Below are 14,104 nucleotides of genomic sequence, written 5' to 3'. Positions count from 1 at the left end.
AGGTGTTGGCAGGTTTGGTTCCTCCTAACTCCTCTCTCCCTGGCTTGTTGATGACCACTTTCTCATGTTCTACAGGGCCTTTCTTTTATGTATACACAAGTATCCCTAGTGTCTCTTCCTCTTCTTATAAGGACATCAGTCCTAATGGATTGGGACCCTACCCTTATGGCCTTATTTAATCTTAATTACCTCTTCATAAACCTTATATCTTCAAGTACAGTCATCACATTGGGTGTTATGGCTTCAATATACAAAATTTGAAGAGACACAATTCAGTCCATGACACTTTCTGTCACACTTGTCCTTGTGTTGTATGAAGGTGCAGTGGTTCTGGGCATACTTGAGATCTAACTAAGGGGAACCCAACTTGAAGATATACTTAGTTTGGGTTTAGTGGTATTTATTTATGTAGCTAATAATTACTTGTATGAGAGGATCATAAGGGAAAGTAGGGAAAAATAAAACAAGACAAAATCAGAGAAGGAGACAAACCATAAGACTCTTAATCATAGGAAACAAACTAGGGTTTACTGCCTATTACAGTTGCTTACGGGGGGTTGGGAGATGGATTAACTAGGTGATGAACATTAAGGAAAGCACATGAAGTAATGAATACTGGCTATTAAATAAGACTGATGTATCACTGAACTCTATCTCTGAAACCAGTAATATACTATGTGTTAATTAGTTAAATTTAAATTTTTTAAAAAAGCAAAGTACATAAAAATATTTTGTAAAAAAATAATTACTTGTATGTAGTTAAATTATTTCTCCTTATCTTAGTATAGGAAGGGCTTCCAGAAATATTCCAACCACTTGAAGTCATAATAGGAAGGTCCACACCAAAGACTATGATAATATGAGTTTTTCATGTGAGTATTCTTTTAGAGTAAAAATATTTATATTGAACAAATAAATTTAAGCCTCTCATCTTACATGTTTATCCTCCTCTATTCATAGCTAGGTCAATTTCATATACTTCCAATAGCAGTTGAGTTGAAGTATATGGATAATGGAGAAGGATCAAGAAGATAGCCTGTGGAAATTTTTTCTAATCATTGTATATATAAAAAAGAGGATTTGGTTCTTATGAGTGCCTTAACAAAAGGGAAGTTCTTCTTTTAGAAATACATTAAATAATAGAGTAGATACAGTGATATATGTGTCATACTTAAAAAATTTTTGACAGAAATCATGTAAAATAAAATTTCCCAGAATTCCTATGTTTATAAGGCACAACTTATAGCAATGAAACAAAAAGCAAGTATATATGGAACAGTTCATATGTAAAAGGAACTGTGACAGGTATTTTCCAAAATTTGACCATAGTCTTAAGTACTTGCACTGTACAACCAATAACAAGTTTTAAAGCTAAAAATCTTCTAAACTCTCAGTAATAAAAAATAGTTACAATCAATTACACTTTAAAACAGTTTTTACTAAATAATCATAGAATCAAAGAATATGTGAGGAGGCATGGAATTTAGAAATCACTTCCTAGTCTTATTTTCAGATAAAGAAATTCAGAAGTTAAGTAATTTGACATGGGTCATCCTGCTATTTAGTGACAGAGATATGCCTATCTTGATGTTTTAAGAAGTCAATATTACTACCCTTCTATTATCCACTCAAATTTAGAACCCAGTTAGAAAGAGATAGAAGTCAGGCAGAAAAAGAATTGACTTTTTGAGTGATGAGAATATTTGGGAGAAAAATATCTTGGGCATAAGATCAAAGAGGCATGCTGATACTTCATTCCAAAATCAGGAATTTTACTCATCCAGTGATTAGGTGGGAAACTTTAGACCTCCTTGTATAGGTAAAGGCCCTATTAGCTCCTGGCGAAAGGCTGATCATAAAACATGCTCTCTGTCAGAAGGATGACTCCAAATAGAAGGAAGCATTCAGTTGGCTATGCCTGTTTCTTTCTTCTAAATTTACAAAATGGATTACAACCTTATTGCCTAGGGTAGGGATCTCTTCTTCTTCATCTCCCTCATTCACTACCCTATATCCATCATTTAACATATTGCCTAGTACATAATAGATTCTCAATAAATACATTGAATGAATGCATGGATTATAATTTCTTAAATAGTAATCTGCACACCAGATGATGAGTCAACATAGTATGTTGAACTTAAGAAGTTCACATTTTCTTTGAGAAACCAGTATATAATCAAAGAAAAGTAAAATTGCTCCATCATCTAACAAAATTCCTGAGTTTACTCATCCATTTATTTACCAGTTGTGTAGCACATCATTTCTAGCTTAGAAATACTATGTTTAAAATAGATGCTTCTATTTTATTTCCCATATAAATAAATGTGTTTGCAAAGACTGGTGTGTGACAGTGTCCTGGGTGCAATCACAAGCTGTCATTTGACTTCTACTTACATTTGCTCCCCCTGGGTCTGGTGATTTACATACCTCTCTCTTCCTCATAAGCAGAAAGAATTTGGCTCAAACTAGGTCACCATAATGTTGATCATTATGTATCCACTGCTGTTCTACAGGAATATGCTTTAGGTAAAAGTAAAGTTACATAGTTACATGTTGATATTCTTTCTTAAAACTATAAAAAGCTACCAAAGCAGAGGAAATCTATGCCAGTCTTAAAAGGAAAAGGCATAATCTTATTCTTAGCTATCATAAAGAAAAGTACATTAAATGAAACTTTTGTTTGAAAATAAGGGTAGGATTCTGTATTTATCATCAAGCACTCTATATTCCTTCCCTATAAAATATGATGAAATTATCTGAGGCAATATCTCACACTTATTTTTTTAACTCCATAAGCTGCTCTTTGAAAAAAAAATTAACTCTATTTGTGGTCTTAAGGGTTGGTAGGGGAGAAATACGGAGAAATGCACCTTTATACACGTCAGAGAAAGCAACTTTAATTTTTCCCAGTAAATTTTAACTTCTCTACCAAAGCAGCTTACTTTGCTAGAAATACAAACTTTAATATTTCAGTGAGCTTAAAACAGCCCTATCTGAGATCTGAAAATCAAATTGTAACACAGTATTTGGGGGTTTTTTTTGTTTTGTTTTTTAGGTTTTTTTCACCACCATGAAGCTGCAAGGGTAGGAACTTGGTTGGAGTTATTTTAATGTACAGAGTTGAGTAGATAAAATCCAGGTCCCTTTTGTATGGACTTCAGGGCTAACAGTAGTACATCTTGTGTTTGGGGCCAACATGTATTGTCAGAACATACACGCAACCCTCACTGATGTTCCGTGTGAGTGAATGAGGACATTAGTTGGACCTCTGTCAGTAAACAGATGTGATCCAGAGACACATGGGGAGTTGCAGATATGGTTCAGTAGGAAGGTGACAGCTTTTACAGAGTTGCTTTTCTAACTTTAATCATGCTCTCAGGTTAATGTGGCCAAACATGGGACTCAGGAGTTTAACAAAATCAAGTGTTATCTCAGATTAGTGAAATGTCCCACCAGAAGAGATTCCAGTTATTCAGTGAGCAATGTTAAAATACCCAAATCATCTTCAAAATGATTCCCTATGTTAATATGGTATTTCTGAGAACTAAACCAAGCCAAAATAAATATTTTTGTTTAATCAAGCCACCTCCTCATTAGTTCAAAGCAATGATTCTTTGTTCTCTTAGAGGGAGGCATGTTATTTGATTACATGAATTTCTTCCATTTTTACGCCAAATACTGCATAGCATTCCTTTTTTAAAAATAAAATTTTGCTCTGTTTCAGAATCATTTCCTGCTCATATTGGTATAACTGGAGATATATTAGATGACTGTATATGAGATTTGAGGTTTAAAGATAATATCTCTAAAATAGCTTCTTTTTCATCCAATTTTAAAACATAACAGAAATTAAATGTTAAGTGTGTTACTCAAGCCCCAGACACAATATCAAATTCTGCTACTGAAAGAAGGTTCACATTTTGTAACATTAATTTAGTTCAGATACATGTATTAAGTTCTAAGTGTGTACAAAAAGACCTAATATGGGTTTTTTTTTTAAAAGATGGATAGAGATTGATTTGGACAGTGGAGACCTTTAAACCAGATTGTTGCAAGGCTGTGGGTCCAAGATAATATAACTTCAACCTTCTAATTTAACTTTAATTCTATAGATATATAAATGTAATAGTCATGCTTCTAATACGACTTCTGGCAAGAATAATGACCATCCAGAATGGGTTTTCCATAAGATAAAGCTTTAAATGTGATCAGCACAAATGGCTACTCATGAGATTTCAATCATTCCTAATATATTAAGAGTAAAGTGTATTATAGAGAACAAAGGCCAGGATTGTATAGACTGGTCATGGTTTGCTAGCTGTTTAGACAACCTGAATGAAAAAAATAATGTCTGAATACAAAGGTAGCTGCATTTCCAGTTCATATTAAGAATCTGAAATTATAGTGAGCTTGATGGGGCTGCCTTCCACTGAGCATCCTATATCAGCATGGCCATGGCAAATTTCCTTCCTAGAGTTTCTATTTGGTTTTATTTTAAATGCTATTTGCATCTCAAGCTTACTTTTTATGTTTATTACAGGCTGAGTTATAATGTCAGACATGACCATTCAACCTGATAGATTTTTAATGCACAACTGTGTTAGAAGCTAGTAAGTGATGGGAAAATAAATATAATAAGTAAGTAACCACCTCATTTTCGAGAGATTTTTCGGGTATTAGGGTAAATTTTTTTTTCTGCAAATTCATCTTCACCTTTCTTGTGTCCTGCTTGAAACTGCAGGTCACTCAAAGACAGTCTGGTTTAGACTCTTGATTGATATTGCAACCTTCACAGTTTTCCTATAAAGCCAATAACAAAATAACAAATTTATAGGGTCAGTGCAGGCATATGGAGAAATATACTAAAATTTTGTGTACTTTTCTTCCACATGACAGAACTACAAGATATCTTATAAATATGACATGCACACAGATCTATCTGCCACATTATATAATCAAAATTCCCAGTGACACTTTACCTACTTCTACCCTATTTTGATTCTTTGTGTTTTGAAAATAGTCATTCTCCTCTCTTTTTTCATTCTCAAGTGAAAAGGTTGAAGAAGAATACACTGGACTCGCTGTAATTAAAATTTAAAAAATTGAATAAATTACAGAGAAGAAAAAAGTGCCTAAAAGTTACCTGAGTTATAAGATTTTTGCTGTTTTTGTGGTGGAGGCAACTGAAAATCCATCTAAACCTGACTTAAACATAAAACGGAGATTACTGGTTCACAGATGAAAAATCCAGAGGAAATTCTGGCTTCAAGTAATACTTGAGGCAGGGACTCAAACATCATATATGGGTCTTCGTTTCCCTTTCTGTTTCTCAAATCTTCCTCCTCAGGCAGCTTCACCCTCAAAGGAATAGGTTAATTATAGCAAATCTACACCTTGCATCATCTTGGCTTTAAATCCAGCACATAAGGGCAAATCTTTTGCTCAGAAATTTTAGGGAAAATCTCATTTCATTGTAACCAGCCAAACTTTGGAACCGTAAGTGGGTCACATCCCTGACACTATATATATCCTTTTAGTCATTTTTTGTTTCAGATACCCAATTGCTTCATTATTCCATTATCAGTAATTTTGTAAGTGAATTCAAACTTCTACTTTTTCAGGGCAATAAATATTTATCTCAAATCCTTGTGGTTTGCCCTCTTGACGTAGGGTTGGTGAGTTATGAAAATATTTGTCTTTGTCAAAATAAATGTAAGAATTGATGAGTCTGTGTAAAGTTGAGCATTACCCAAAGTTCATAGCCTAGTACTTTGACTCTTAAATTGTTCATAAGTGCTAACTGACCTCTTCAGTGATTATACTTCCCATACTCTGATGGGCAAAGAAGAATGAGTAATGCTTAGAGAAAAGAAGATCAATATATATCTACTCTAATCATATACAAAGCCCATGGCCATGCCTGGCAAATGAAACATGGAAGAAAAGCCCTCTCTGAAATGTACCACTGGGTCCTCAACATAATAATCTTAATGGTTTGGATTGCATTAGCAAAATAAGAATTATTTCCTGCATTAACACAAAGCTATTAATCTTTGTGTTCCTTTTATCTTTATAGTGACAGGCTTGTCTGGGATATAAAAGTTGCCTAAACATCACTTAGAAATAGAAAGGCCAGCAGGTACAATAGGCTAGGACCTATCATGGACCCAGCTAAAGCATAATATAGGGATGGTAGGAATTAGTATGCATTGAGGGCCTCTGACGTGCCAGTATCTTTTACATATTGTAGTAGTCTGAATAATGACCATCTAAAGATATCAGATTCTAATACCTGAAACATGTAAATGTTACCTTACATTAAATAGGAGTGTTTTCAGATGAAATTACATTAATGATCTTGAGATGCGGAGATTATCCTGGATGATCCAGAAGAGCCTTAAATGCAATCATAAGTGTCCTCATAAGACAGAGGCAGAGGGAAATAATACAGAAAATGAGAAAAAAATATGGCCATGGAAGTAGAGATTAAAGTGATGTGGCCAAAGGCCAATAAATGTCAGCAGCTCCAAGAGCTAGAAGAGACAAGGAATGGATTCTGTTCTAGAGCCTCTGAAAGAAGTACAGACCTGATGACCCCTACATTTTAGTCCAGTGATACTGATTTCCAACTACTGGCCTCCAAGAACCATGAAGGAACAAATACCTGTTGTTCTAAGCCATTAAATTTTTGGTAACATTTTACAACAGCCATAGGAAGTAAGTATACATGTGTTATCTCTTTAAATCCTCATAACTTTCTGAGATAGTAATTATCCCTATTTTATAGATAAGGAAATTGAGGGTCAGAATAAGTGTCCTAAGTTAGCTGTCAAATAAGTGGTAGAACAGTTAAGTTCAGTTGAATTCCAAAGCTCAAGATCTTTTCTCATGCCCTATACTCCAGCCACACAGATCTACTCAAATGCCTTTTCCCATCTCCAAGCTGTGTGCAGTCTGCTCCTTGGACCAGATGTCCTCCCGTACTTGATCTCAAGGACACAGGTCACTCTACTGTTTTTCCTGACCCCCACCCCTGGTTTGAGGGTCCCATTATACTTTCACTCTGGTTTCACTCATGCAGTCATCCTTGTCTGTCTTCTCACTGGACTCTGAGCTTTTCTATGGCAGGGTCCATGCCATTACCTTTGTTCTCCAGGTCTATTTGGCATCTGGCTCACAGTCTGTGCTTAAAAATATTTGTGGGATGAATGAATGATGTCACAACTTCTAAGTAAACACAGGAGTAAATAAGTATAGTGAGTAAGTCTGAGGGTCTTTGGAGTTTCGTGTTGGAACAAGATGAAATGGAAGATAGGGATTCATTTTTCTGTTTCTTTATGCTACCTCAGTTTCCTCATAACTACTTGGGTAAAATAATGGTGTCTACTTTCTACAGTTGGTGTGACTATTAAATGAGTTAACATACATAAAGGGCTTAGAACAATGACTGTCACAGAGTCAGAGCTATGTTAAAGTATTCTCTTTTAAATGGGAAGCTTATTTGAAAGTAAATGAATAAATGGTCTAAGTTTTAAAGCTATAACTAATTTTTATAATTTTGTGATTTGGTAGAAAACAAAACCAATCTCAAGATTATGAATTTAACTTTGAGATTAATTCTTAGCTCAATATCCTCAGTAATATAAAACTGGGAAGGTCAGTGCCTTCCTTCAGTATAGTCTTTCGCTTGAACAGAAAGTAGAAGAAACATCATTTCAGAAATACTAAGATGCACCACTGTGGAAAATCTCAAATGAATGCCAGGAAAAGAAATTTACCAACTCTGGGTCTTAATGTTGTATTCTGAGTCTTAATGTTGTGTTAATCTTTCAATACTTCCATATATCTAGATTAGCATCTGCCAGGAACTCAGTCTACTGTTTTATTTCTGTTTTGATGAACAAAGAGAACTAATTTGAAACACGTGGAGAAGAAAGAGCAACTCTTCTGTTTGCATGTGAGACTTGACGTTTTTAATTGATTCACAAGTTTTTATATATTAAGTGAAAAATGAGGGCTTTAGGAGACACACAGATGAAAAATAAACACAGTAAAAAGTTTTGAGGCTGGTTTTGTTTTATCTTCTTCTGTTTCTGGTCTCACAAAGTAAACACACATTTTTTTTGTCGTGAATACATATTTCAGGGTACAAAGATACACAGCTTGATATATAAGATGTAGGGACCATTGCCTGAACTTAAGTAACCAAAAGTCTCATGTAACTAATGGACATTAGTATTGGAAATAAGTGACCCCAGTAGAGTTCTGCTATCCCACAATTGTTTGTCCTTGTTGCAGGTAAGATTTTCCCTTAGTTGCACTAAGGGAATGTATCAGCAGAAGATTCACCATACATCAAATCCCCTGGACCAGGGCATCAAGGATACCTCTGTAATTATTTGAGAGAATATATTTCAGTTGGCTGAAATACATCATGACTGCAGACTCTGAGGTACATCAGAAAGAACTGAAATTTCAGGTCTATCTTATATTGCACAGATTGTCTCTACAGGCATTACCAAAAGGAAGCACTGGTCTTCTCCCATAACAAGCTGTAATTGGTCTAGAGGTAATATACTGCTTATAGACTGAACAAAGGCAGAAGGAAAAATCAGAATCTGAATAGGGAAAAAGACTGGCAGCAGTCTGAAGGAAATGGTGAGTGTATTCAAGAGGCATTTTAGAGGAGGAATCTACAAGATATATAAACTGATTGGAGAAGCAAGTATGAAGGTTCAGTAGAGAGATGAATTAGAGATGTCCTTGAGGCTTGCAATTGAGAAAAATGGAAAGATGGTGATGCCTGAACTAATAGGAAATGCAGGAGGCAGAGAACAAGGAGAAGGAAAATCCCATGGGAAGAAAACAAAAAATTTGTTTCTGAAAATGTTGAATTTGAGGTGCCTGGAAGACAAGCATGTGGAGATAAATTGTTCAGCAAACAGATGCAAATTCAGAGTTGGTGCTAGAGTAGTCAGGTTTATAGTTTTATATTTATTTTTCTTGTTAATATTTAGAGTGATGTTTTTAATAGTTCTGTACATTGAACAAAGTACTTTATCACCATTTTTGTGTTTTACATGCACTACAGTTCAGCAAAAGTGAGCATTGAAAATTTTATTTCCAGTTTACATAAAAACAAACAACATGGAGACGATAAATAATTTATCCCAAGTCCATGTTGGGAGATAATTACAAGACCAGAACCAGGCTTACGCCTTCTGAAATTTATGCTGACATCTCCTAAGCTCTGAGCACTAGGAAACTGAAATTCTTCACTTATCACTTGTAAATATATATTTGATCTGTTGCAGAAAGGCAACACATTAAAACCATGTAAATTGATAACTTCCCTTGGGGACTATATTAAATGGGAAGTTGAAGGAAGAGGAACTAGGAAAAGAAAGAGGAAAAATGGGGCGCCTGGGTGGCTGAGTCAATTAAGCAGCTTCCCTTGGCTCTGGTCATAGTCCCAGTGTCCTGGGATCAAGTCCCACGTCCAGCTCCCTGCTTAGCAGGGAATCTGCTTCTCCCTCTCCCTTTTCACTTCTCCCCCACTTGTGCTCTCTCTCTCTCAGGTAAATAAAATCTTTTAAAAAAAAAAAGAAAAGAGGAAAAGTAGTTAGCGAGGTAAGAAGAGAAGCAGGAAGGAGAATCACAGAAGAAAAAACAGTAATAAATTCAAAGACCAAGGGGTTAAGAGCTATCAACAGTATCAAAGATTATTTCTTCCCTAATTCCCTTCCACTTCCCATGTCAGTCCCATACAGAGTGGGCATAGAGAAAGTCCTCTCGCAGTTAGATGCTCCAAAAGTCCTGCACGTCACATGAAATACTTCTGCCTATGTGTGTAGAACAAATATGTGTTTCTGTCTCTGGCTCTTTGCACACAATCTCAAAATTCAGCTTGAGAGTTACCTGAATGAATTTTGTGTTCTACCTCACAGTGATAAAGCCATAGTAAAGTTCACAAGATTCCACATGTGACCTTTAGCCATAGATCAATATGTAATAACATACTTTTAAATATAGATCACATTGGGGAGACCATGCCTACAAAATAGCAAACAGATGTTTTGGCAAAGAGAAGAGCCTCCTTATGCTTCTGAGTGGCAGTGTCTCATGGTAAAAACCAGTTCCCAACCTTTCCTCATCTTACAGAGGTAAGTTTTCCAGACATAAACCTCACTTTCAAAAATTCAGGTTTCCTCTTAAAGTAGGCAAACAATATACAAAAGGAAAGTAAAATGGGTCAAGTCAAAACTCAACAAAGTCAACATGACAGACTTTACTGGGTGTTTTCTACATATAGAGCACTATGAGTGGCACTGTAGGGATATAAATGCATAAAAATATAGCCCTTAGGATCTTTTCTTTGAGAGAGGTAATGGTGCCCATGAAACATTTGATCTGCTTTCCTGCATTTCTCAGCCCTCTTGGAATTAGACAAGACCATGTGGCTTGTTCTATCAATTATCTGTGAGTAAAAGAAAGGCCAAAGCACAGGAAGAGTTGACTCATTACTTTCCTGGTTGCTCTTCTCCTTCCTTGACAATCAAGAAAGCTATCTGAGATGCTATAGTGCCACAATGATAGAGCCTCTACCAGCTGGAATTCTGAGTAACTATATGAACTAGTTCTTCCCACTGCCTCATGCTGGACATAAAGTGTGATTTTTTTTTTAATTAAGCCACTGAAATTTTGGAGTTGTTTGTTACTGAAGCATAAATTTGACCAATCCTGACCAATATACTTGCCTTTGGGAGTTCACATTCTAGTGGGAGCAGATAGGCACACATCTAAAACTCTTCAATTGGTTGACGAGGCATCTCACTTGTTTCTTGCCTATTATCCATCAGTTAACACCTATTAATTTTTTCAGCACATAATTTCACTTTCAAAAGTATCCTGATCTGCATAATAAATTACATGGGTACTCATAGACTATAGAGAAAATAGTCTATGATAAATAGTATAGGAGAACATAGAAACATGGCACTGGGGAAGGAGAAGATAATCCTACTAGAAGAATTTGATTATTTGAACTGGGACTTACAGCGTTCTGATAGGCAGGTATTAGGCAGATGAGGTTTGGAGTAAAGGGCATTCTAGTACCCCTTAGTCTGATCAAAGGTCTATGTAGAAGTGAATAGGATATTTTGGAGGTTAGTAGGCAGATTAAGGTTAAGTGTGGTAAAGGCATAGTTAAAACTACATTGATAATGATTTATTGCCTAGATTTATTTATAAGTTTTCCAAATACTTGTCTTACTCTGGTAGATGCATGGCTTGCAGCCAGCAGGACCAGTAACAGAGAATGCAGTGATATACATTGCCAAGAATCTGGTTTCAGCCTTCATTGACCATGGAAAATGCTCTGCTTCACCGCACAATAGATAATACAAACTTCTGATGGCACTTTTTCAGTGTTTGCTGCTTTTATAAACCCTGTGTAAAGAAAACCATTTCAAAGACCTTACTGTGTGGTTTATTTATAATGTTCTTCACATTTTTCTTTTTGATTTTGCTAATGATTCACATTGCATTCTGAGCACTGACAGAATGTGCTTAGCATGGTGGTAGAGATGGTGCCAGTGTTGCCGCAAAGTTCAGGGACTCAGACAAAGCTTTAGAGAAGTTTCTGGATATTCTAATTTGGTTCTGTGTAAGCCACTGTTTTCAGTGATTTCAGGATGATACAGTAAAATGTTAATTCAAATAAATCACTTTGAATAAAGAGGAGTCAAGAGAACAGAGAAGCAAGAGGAATACTGGCTAGATAGATACATTATCAAGGGCTTTGAAGACCCAGCTGAGTAGTGTGCATTTAAGGAGTTCATTTGGGAGAGCTCTGTATTATACTTGACTTCACTGATCAGCTTTTCCTTTAATTTTTAACTTTCTGACCCAGATTTTTAGATAACCCAATTTATAAAACACATAAGAAAAAGCACATATTGCTGAGGTTGAGGGACTCTTGATAACCTTCAAATAGAAATATTTTTAACGATGACCCAGCAAGAAGGAGATGGCTGTTCAAATGACCCTTTGATGGTTAATGTTCAGGGAATTATTTTTATAAGTTGTACAAATGCATATAGGGAAACGGGTTTTATACTCTATATATGGTAATGGATGTGCTACCAAACTCTCAAATACTGCACAAAGATAAACAACTATGTATGTGGCAGATGTGCTCGGGACTCCTAATTTGCTTGGGACACATAGAGTTCAGGCTGATAGTAATAGAATGACCTTTTATCTTCAAAAGGATCTCAGCTTGGATTATAAATTCTGTGGTCTCCCTTCCTATGATATTCAGGATAGAGGTAATTTCACATTCCTTCATTTTCCTTCTTTGATATAATTAAAACCAACTTGAAACTAAATCTGTCAGAAATTGGTGTGGATTCCAATACCAATCATTTGAGAAGCCTCCTTCCCCTGCCTGTACACTCCTAGAACTCCATGGGTTTAAATCTAAGAGCCCCCACCTCAGGCTCTCTACCTACACCAGCAAGATCCTTCAACCAGGCTGAGTATCGCCTCCTATTGGCTCTTGTGCAGGTTGCCTAGGCTTCAAACTTAATACCTAATTCTTACCCAGACCCCTACACCCATGCTTTCTTCCTGCTTAGAGAAGAAGGAAGGTGTGGATATTAGGCATGAACGGCAAGTACCTGTGAAAAAGGCATAAAATACATGTTAACTCAAAAGGACACCAATTAACAAATAGGATCAGGGAAACCCTTAAGAGCTTTGAAAAACATTTGAGCTGCTTTTTATAGATGTGTTGATGATATCCTACACATCTGCCACATATGCATAGCTTACCTTGCATCGTATATCATAAATAAACCCGGTTTAGTATCTATCCACTTCAAGAAATAACAAGCACATGATTGATATTGACATATTGCTATTTTTACTCTGTTCATAATACCAGTATTTTAATGTAAGTCCTTCTGATCTGTGCTAGAAGTGCTGGGTCATGGAGTTGCTTGCCAAGCCTGTATGCATACTATAAAGTCTAAGACTCGTGGAATCAGACCTGATAAATTCAGGCAGTGTAGCCAGGTGGTGATACCTATGATCACTGCCTCAGCTTAAATTTAGGCTATACCATTTACCAGCTGTACATTGAGTATATTACTGCTCTTTCAAATTTCAGTTTCACCATCTGTAAAATGAGGATAACATGAAAAGCAATTTCCTCACAGGGTGTGTGTGTGTGTGTGTGTGTTTTAAGGTTATTTATTTATTTATTTGACAGAGAGAGAGACAGTAAGAGGGAACACAAGCAGGTGGAGTGGGAGAGGGAGAAGTAGGCTTCCTGCTGAGCAGAGAGCCCAATGCAGGGCTCGATCCCAGGAGATCCCAAAACCCGGGGATCATAACCCGAGCCGAAGGCAGACGCTTAATAACTAATAAGCCACCCAGGCGCCCCCCTCACAGGGTGTTTTGAGGATCGTTTGAGCAAGGGCATGTTAAATTCTTAGCATAATGTCTGGCATTTCTTGATTTTCTCAGACTTAATTAGAACTGGCTTAACCTCCATCTGCCAACATGTGGTGGAAAGTCTGATAACAGTCATTTGGAGAGTCCCCTCCTTCTCTCTTGGAGATGAAACTCAGGAGCTTGTAGACTTTAGAAAGAAGCGGGGGGTGGGGGTGGGAGGTTGGGGTACCAGGTGGTGGGTATTATAGAGGGCACGGATTGCATGGAGCACTGGGTATGGTGAAAAAATAATGAATACTGTTATGCTGAAAATAAATAAATTAATTTAAAAAAAAAAGAAGCCTCTGCTTCTCAACAAATGGTAGGCAGGGTTATCTTGAACTATGCTTAGCAAGAACCAAGTGGACTTACATGTTTTGAAATAAAGTCAAAGGTTCTTACTTAGAGTAGTAACTCAGTCTTCCCCTCTACTATGTTTTTCATCTTCTCTGGATTCCTACCCCAAGTTCATACAAACCCTAAGTTCATATCACATTAACCCACACTTACTAAATGTGCAGAGTAACATAGTGTTCTACCTATTATCCACCTATCACTCTCCCCAACTTCACGGAACACTCCGGAAAGGAAGTAGAAACAAGGC

General features: G+C 36.4%; 1 long non-coding RNA gene across 3 annotated transcripts in view; it reads right to left on the bottom strand.

Annotated features, from left to right (window-relative positions):
• Positions 1-14,104, bottom strand: part of LOC116585646 — an 80,201-nt gene that overhangs the window by 13,971 nt on the left and 52,126 nt on the right. For 2 of the 3 annotated variants that reach the window (XR_004283745.1, XR_004283743.1), the window contains exons 2-3: positions 4,654-4,803; positions 2,398-2,523 (exon numbers count right to left, since the gene is read on the bottom strand). This is a non-coding gene — a long non-coding RNA (uncharacterized LOC116585646). The remainder of the gene's footprint in view (positions 1-2,397; positions 2,524-4,653; positions 4,804-14,104) is intronic. The other variant, XR_004283744.1, reaches the window with a different exon arrangement.

The sequence above is a fragment of the Mustela erminea genome, chromosome 3, assembly GCF_009829155.1.
Source record: "Mustela erminea isolate mMusErm1 chromosome 3, mMusErm1.Pri, whole genome shotgun sequence".
Classification (NCBI taxonomy): Eukaryota; Metazoa; Chordata; class Mammalia; order Carnivora; family Mustelidae; genus Mustela; species Mustela erminea.
The sequence above is the reverse complement of the archived record's forward strand: the minus strand, read 5'-3'. Positions and strand labels throughout refer to the sequence as shown.